This window comes from Antennarius striatus, chromosome 5, assembly GCF_040054535.1.
Source record: "Antennarius striatus isolate MH-2024 chromosome 5, ASM4005453v1, whole genome shotgun sequence".
In the NCBI taxonomy this organism is placed as follows: Eukaryota; Metazoa; Chordata; class Actinopteri; order Lophiiformes; family Antennariidae; genus Antennarius; species Antennarius striatus.
In genome coordinates this window covers 4,825,691-4,833,037 of record NC_090780.1, presented here as the reverse complement: position 1 = coordinate 4,833,037, position 7,347 = coordinate 4,825,691, and positions in this window count along the sequence as shown.

Genomic DNA, 7,347 nt, shown 5'->3' with positions numbered 1-7,347 from the left:
GGATTGCATCGCTGCTTTTTGCAGATGATGTGGTCCTGTTTGTGTCATCGGCCTGTGACCTGCAGCACTCACTGGTCCGGATTGCAGCCGAGTGTGAAGCGGCGGGGAAGGGTATTAGCACCTCCAAATCTGAGGCCATGGTCCTCCGCAGGAAACCGGTGGACTGCCTTCTCCGAGTGGGGGATGAGGTCCTTCCACAAGTAAAGGAGTTTAAGTATCTTGGGGTCCTGTTCACAAGTGAGGGAACAATGGAGCGTGAGTTTGGACGGAGAATTGGGGCAGCAGGAGCGGTATTGCAGTCGCTTTACCGCACTCACCTCCCAAGCACTGCCGAGGTGCCCTTGAGCAAGGCACCGTCCCCTGCTGCCCATCACTCGGCCTTCCTGTATTGACTGCATGCCTACAGGCCCCTTGTGTGTGCTTGGTTGTTTCAGGGGTCTGTACAAAAACCTTTTGTATGTATGTTAACTAACACACTAACGAGTGAAAACATAATAATTTCCCTACAGGGATCATTAAAGTGTACTTCTGCTTTTTCTAAAGCATTTTCCCAGTTTTTTAGTACAACATTTTGGTCTCCCATATAAACTCCAAGGTATTTAAACCCTTTTTTTTTTTTTCTGGGAGACTGATCTCCTCCAGCTCACCTCCCACCATTAGAGCCTCGCTCTTTATCTACAGAAATAAAACCAAGTCCTATGCCCAATGAACTTGAGAGTTCCAAAACATTTCAAATTAAATGTACGTTATCTGTGATTAGCCTGCCTGGTACACAGTAAGTTTGGTCCACATGAACAACCTGCTCCATCGCTTTTCTTAACAGTTGACCAAGACCTTGGAGAGGAGCTTGTAGTCTGTGCAGAGGAGGGACACTGGCCGCCAGTTCTTTTGTGAATCATATTTTTTGTTTACGGCTTCTTTTATCTGCTTTTCTTTTCACTGTCAGAGCCACTTATATAAATCAATGTCTTTTTATTTACTTCCTTAGCAACTTTTTTACCTTTACTATTTCTTGAGATTTTTTTCTCTTTGAGGCTATTTTTAAAAAATCCTCATCCATGATCATGTCATCTTTCTCCTCCTCCTCCAGCAGAGACTCTACTCTAACAGCAGTCTCTCTGACCTCATCAACCTCCTCCAAATCACCCTACGAACTATAATTAACATTATCTGTGCTTTGTGTGTGGGTTACCTGTGTTGCCATTGTTTTGTCACCCGTGTCCTGCGTGTTACTCTGTGCCTCTGGGTTGGTGACCAACGAGTCAGCGGGGGACGGGGGTTGGCCACACAACAACCATGGTTGCTGGTCGCGCAGCGGTCACGGCCACTGCAAACGTTGGCCGTCCAGCAGCTGATGTCTGGTTCTCACCGTCCTTCTCTGAACAGGAGCGGGTGAGATGTCCCTCCCTCCCCCACTTCAGGCACTTCATGCTCTCAGTCATGACATGGACACAGTAAGTATGGTCCACATGAACAACCTCCTCAATCGCTTTTCTTAGCCTGTTGGCCAAAACCTCGTGTTCAAAGTTTCCCACTCTGAACATGAGCGCAATGTTCAGCTCTTCATCGGTCTTTTTAGGGACCATAACTCGTCTGCTGAATGAGACGACATTCTTCAAGTGGGAACTTGTGCAGCCGAGACAGGAAAATCCCACTAAGACATGGTAGTGGGCTTCTTTCGACCTCCCAACAATATCTTCAGTTGAGGTCAGCAGCTCTCCGCCTCTACTGTAAACAGTGTTATCTGTGCACCGCTTTCCTCCTCCTCCATGGCCTCCCCAAACTCCTGGAAAGAATCTCGCTACCATGTCTTACACAGAGGAAGCAGATGCTGAGGTCTCAGAGGTGGACTAGTTCATCACCCTAGCTGAAGTCACCGAGGTGGTTGCCAAACTCCTTGGTGGCAAAGCACCGGGGGAAGATGAAATTCACCCTGAGTACCTCAAGTCTCTGGATGTTCAGGGACTGTCACGGTTCACCCAACATATTTTAGTATTTTGTCTAAGACAAAGGGTTGCCAAGGTTACTTAGCAAACTGACCAAATTTATGTTTTGCTTTTATCCAAAGTATTCTTTCAGTCATTTCCTAACCCACATCGATGACAGCAGGACTGGCCTGGCTGTCAGGATCCAATTGAAGTTCATTGTCCTCCCAAAAGACAAGGGGATGAGTCAGGGTTTGAAGCAACATCATGGCTCAAAAAGATCATCTGTTGACTCAGTATGCCCCACCATTTGGAATATTATCGTTATAATTCCAATATAACTGTTTTCTTTCTCAATTGAGTGATGTTTGATTAATATTCTTTTCGTATTGTAAGTTTTTTTCAAACAGAAAAAAATCTCCAGAGACACAGGAAAGGTTAAAGAAGAATTTTTAGAGCTAGAATGATTGAAAGTCCTTTGAACATATTTGACATCAAGTTGAAAAATGACTTAATTAGTCAAAGACTGATGCACCAAAGTAAAATAATACACAGCTTCCATTTTCATCAAATTTTGACCTGTTAGTTCCAAATTGAATGTGCTGACATTTCTAATATATACTTAAACAGATTCCATGCACCTTTAAGAAAGCGTTCTGAGGATTCACCATCAGCCATCTCCCCACCAATTTAAAATTATCTTGCAGTCACACATTTTAAAAATTCACCAGGTCACAGTGTTTGTGGAAGTGCGCCAGAGGCGGGAGACAGAAGACTCCGAGACATCAGGGGAACTGCGATAATGAACACTCCACAGGAACAATAATAACAATCACAACAGGAGTGCTCCACTCCGCAGCTCCTAGCATGAGACAACCAGAAGCCACAAAACTAGCATCATGTGATATATGACTGTAAAACTGTGACATGTCCAGTGTGTGTTATATCTTGCATTTCTGAGTCCTTTCTGATATTTCTTTAGAATAACATGGTACATAGAGGATGGGCCATTCCCTCTTCAAATTATGTGATGAGGGAACAGATGATAGATATACATAGCTACACAGATAGACAGACAGACAGACAGACAGACAGACAGACAGACAGACAGACAGACAGACAGACAGACAGACAGACAGACAGACAGACAGACAGACAGACAGACAGATATAGATCTGACTTCTGCTTATAGCTCAGAATTCTAGAAAGAACCACTTACATACATACATACAAGGCTTTGTGAAGACATACGTGTGTGTGTGTGTGTGTGTGTGTGTGTGTGTGTGTGTGTGTGTGTGTGTGTGTGTGTGTGTGTGTGTGTGTGTGTGTGTGTGTGTGTGTGTGTGTGTGTGTGTGTGTGTGTGTGTGTGTAAAAAATATCCCTTTTACCCTTCTAGGCTGCTATCTGTGTGTCATCCTCAAGCTCGGGTCCTCTACCAGAGACTTGGGGGTCTGAGGGTTCTGCACAGTATCTTAGCTGTTCCTAGGACTGCGCTCTTCTGGAGCCACTCTTCCAGTTTGGGGGTCACTGCCCCAAGTGCTCCTACTACCACGGGGACCACATTAACCTTGACCTTCCACATCTGTTCCGGCTGTTCTTTCGACCCTTGATTCTTCTCAGTTTTTTCATGTTCCTTCTTCCTGATGTTGGCGTCAGCTGGAATCACCACATCTATCACCACTGCTCTCTTCTGCTCTTTGTCCTTCACCACTATGTCTGGTTTGTTAGCCAGTAGTTGTTTGTCAGTCTGGAAGGTGGAGTCCCACAAGATCTTGGCTTGGTTGTTCTCAAACAACTTTGGTGGTATGTCCCATTTGGATTTGGGTACTTCTAGTCCATACTGGGTACTGATGTTCCTGTACACTATCACAGCTACTTGGTTATCCCTTTACATGTATGCTGAGCTGGCGAGCATCTTACACCCTGCTACCGAATGCTTGACTGTCTCTGGGGCGTCTTTACATAGCCTGCACCTTGGGTCAGATCTACTGTGGTAGATATTGGCCACTATTGCTCTTGTACTTAGAGCCTGTTCTTGTGCAGCCCTGATCAGTGCCTCTGTGCTGTCTGTCAGTCCAGTGTTGTCCCGCCATTGGTACGTGTTCTTGATATCAGCCACTTCCTCTATCTGACGGTGGTACATGCTGTATAGGGCTTGTCCCTCTATGTTGTATCCTCCTCCTCCTCAGGTTTCTGCTGTCAAAGACATTCACTGAACAGTTCATCTTTGGGGGCCATCTTCCTGATGTACTCTTGGATTTTCAATGTATCATCCTGGACAGTGGTCCTGATGCTCACTACTCCTCAGCCTCCCTCTTTCCACTTAGTGTACAGCCTCCTCACCATGCTTGGAAACCCTCCATGCATGGTGAGGAGCTTTACAGTCTTGATATCAGTGGCCTCTATCTCCTCCTTGGGCAGTCTATAATCCGAGCGGGTATCTGATGACTGGCAGTGCATACATGTTGATGGCTCAGACCTTGTTCTTACCTTTCAGTTGACTTCTCTAGACTTGCCTTACTCTCTGGAGACATTTGGCTGTGGTTGACTTCATTGCAACTTCCTCATGATTGCCATTAGCCTGTGGGATTCCAAGGTATATTTTAGCTGTCCTGAATGTTTCCTATCCTGCCCCCTGGTTGGTCAACCTCCTTATATAACCCCCTATATAACTTTGGCCCATGTTGTTCTATAACCGACCATCCTCCGGTCCCCATAGCAGTTGACTAAGCTATGGTCACCCATTTAACTTGATGGCCATGAAGTCACAATTTGATAGGGTAGAATTCATTCAGAATTCCTTTTCCTACAAAGTGCTGTATATTAGCAGCTTTAACAGACATCCTCTATAATGGATTTTGGACCCATTTACATTGAGACAATTTGCAATAAACAATTCTGCACAGCATGGGCTTGCCATATGAAATGAAAAACCAAGATTGAAATATTTGAAAGGCAAAAGCTTCTTTACAAACCTCTTCTTACCTGGCTGCATATATCTAACTGTAATGTAAATTCTAAAGACAGCCATACCTTTCTCAAACAGCCCGGCTTCTTTCATTGTTGGTGGCTTCATCTAACATCAGTATTCAATAGCAGGAGAGCCTGGAGATGTCTGAATAATTATGTCTCAGATTTGTGGAGTTCCCAAGCATCTCTACGGCTTTTGATAGTATGTATCAACGTATTATTGCTCAACAAAACACCGAAAGGCAAGACCTTCTTTTAAGGGGAAACAATCTTACAAAGGAAAAAGCAAAAGCATCAGTATTACTTTTTTCTGATGATACTGTTTGACATCTTTTTTCACTTCCCATACCTCCTTTGTCATTTTTGTTGTCTCAAGTCAAATTACATCAAATAAAATGTTATTTATATAGTGCCAAATCGTTAAAAAAAATTCATCCCGTGCCAATTCACATACAGAGCTTGGCTAAATCAGTCTTTCAAGCGTATTTACAGAGGGAAACCCTGGAGGATGGTTGCAGTTACTGATTGCAGAATAGACCCACTCAATGGTTACCCTGTTGTGAAACTACCCCTCCATTAGTATTGACTGCAGAGGCGTTTCTTCTGAACCAATGGGGTCAAACATCCTTCTACAAAAACAAATAAAAACAAAGTGGTTCACTTTGTAGGTTTGCCAATGATTCCATTGTAGTTAAAGTCAGGTTTATGTTGCAGAAAAACACCACTCCACCCTTATTCCTCAGAGACATGATCCACCTCCATTGCACTGGAGTTCCTATTACACTCACTGGCTTTCAGCAACACCCACTCTTATTCATCTCATTAATGTTTATGTATTTATTTCATTTATTTCATATCAGTTAAATCTTTCTCATCTAGTCAGTCTCATCTCAACGCTATGAGTCTGTCGCGTATGGATACTGTGGATTTGTGCACAGAACAGAATGTGAAAAACACTAGCTGTGTGATATTGATTTTCAGGCTTGTTACACACAGCAGTTGTGATAAAAATTTGTTAAAAAATGGTAAATGCTTTTACCTGGATTGACAATGTCTGTTTAAAATAATAAAACAGAAAATTTGAATGGATTCCCAGACATTTGCTCTTCTCAGTGGACTCACAGTGAGCACATGTTACAGAATTAAACTGTGAAAACAAACACAGAGGCTCCAGTGGTTACAATCATTAAACTTGCATAAATCCAAGATAAGTTGTGGAAAATGTGGAATTTTGCTTGCTAATAGGCACCAGGGGCTGCTAATAGGGATTGGTGAACCTTATGTACAGCATATCCTTTCCCCTCCAAGGGTTTTCATCCTCTAGCATCCTCCCCTCCCCTCCCCTCAATGAAATCAATTATTGCAGAGCATGAAGTGATACCACAGATGTATTCAACAGCACACATGCCATTGAACTAGATGGAGGGATTTAAATGTATAACAACACAGGAGAGAGGTATTGAACTTGCTTTCATTGCCACAATATAAAAAGTACACCTGCCTTGGTTCACCTTGGAGACTTAATTGGGCCGCCTCACTATGTGGATAGGCTACAAGCACCAAATGTGCCCGGGTGTGATCAAACATATTCAAATCCTTCTATTATCCCAGGCCTTTCCTGTATCTCATTAGTCAGTATTTTGCTCTTGGCGACCTTGAGAAACATTTAAAATTCACAATATTTCGGAAAGTCCTGGTGTTGTGGGGTTTTTTTCCCCCAACAGTTTAAACCTTAAAAGCGTCAGAATGCGGATTATGACTAGTACTTGCAGGAATATGGCTTCTGCTTTGCAGAGACTTTTATATTTGTGCAAAATAAGAGATTCTGGGGCGGTATGAGAAATATGAATGATAAGTCCGCCTGCCCTTTACAGAAAACTAGAGGACGTGCATGAAGCATGTCTCAAAAAATGCTATATTAATTCTCATTCATTTCAAGGTATTAACATGTAGGTTAACGTGAACCAGTTTGATTTCAATTACTTCACTGCGGGCAGAGCAGTCCAAAAACATTTATGCAAGTGGAGTATGTGCTCTATGTAAATTAAAATAAAAGGATATAACATTTCTCCTGTTCAACAATGCCAATGGTACGAGTCATTTAGCATATAATAGACAACGCAAGATTTGAGGTCTAAATAATATCTGAAATAATGTAAGAAAATAGATTTAGCCATTTTTGGAGACTTAAATATTCTGAGAAAAGTCATCAAGATTTTTGCTTCTTTGGCATTTAAAATGATTTTTCTGTAGCTAGCGTTTGGTGTCAGGGAATTCTTCCTGCTAAATGAGAGTTGCTAATTCTGAGAAGAATTATAAGTTACGGACACAGTGTGATCAGTCGTTCCTCTTTAACACATACCGGTATGGGGAGCAATATCGTGTTCACTCACACTCACATTTTCACTAATTCCACATTCAGTTCGTTCATAATGAGGTGTTCAGAAAAAG